This window comes from Buceros rhinoceros, unplaced genomic scaffold, assembly GCF_000710305.1.
Source record: "Buceros rhinoceros silvestris isolate BGI_N320 unplaced genomic scaffold, ASM71030v1 scaffold15628, whole genome shotgun sequence".
Classification (NCBI taxonomy): Eukaryota; Metazoa; Chordata; class Aves; order Bucerotiformes; family Bucerotidae; genus Buceros; species Buceros rhinoceros.
Window position 1 is genome coordinate 7,604 of NW_010425254.1, and position 444 is coordinate 8,047.

At 61.0% G+C, this 444-nt stretch overlaps 1 protein-coding gene across 1 annotated transcript in view; it reads right to left on the reverse strand.

Moving 5' to 3' along the window:
* DTX2 (deltex 2, E3 ubiquitin ligase) overlaps nt 1-444 on the reverse strand; it is a 32,625-nt gene that overhangs the window by 4,623 nt on the left and 27,558 nt on the right. The window lies entirely within an intron of this gene.

Below are 444 nucleotides of genomic sequence, written 5' to 3' on the forward strand. Positions count from 1 at the left end.
AAGGCGCAGCTCTTCCTTCTCTGCTCTCCATCCGGGCGGGCCAGAGCCGGGATGGAGAGCGGGGAGCAAAGGAAGTGCCAACAGCAGCCAGACAGGCCACACACACCCACAGCTGACACCCCAGCACCTCACGAGGGAGTTGTGCTCCAACAGCGCCCCGAGGTTTGCGCTCAAGCTCGTTCCTAAGCCACCGTAGGACACTGATGGTGTTTCAGCACAGGGTGCTGCTGCTCCAAGCTCCACGCTCCCAGGTGGAGACAGTGGCTGCTCCTGCATGACGTGCACCTTCAGCTCTCCCCACTCTCTTTGGTGCTTCCAAGGAAGGTGGAGTGTTCACAAGCGCTGGCTCTGTGGTGGGAAAAGCTGAGCATCGAGAGAGCGCAGCTCTGGAGCCAGCACCGAGCTGTTCTGCCACCCCAAAAAGCCACGTCTCTCACCAGGAGG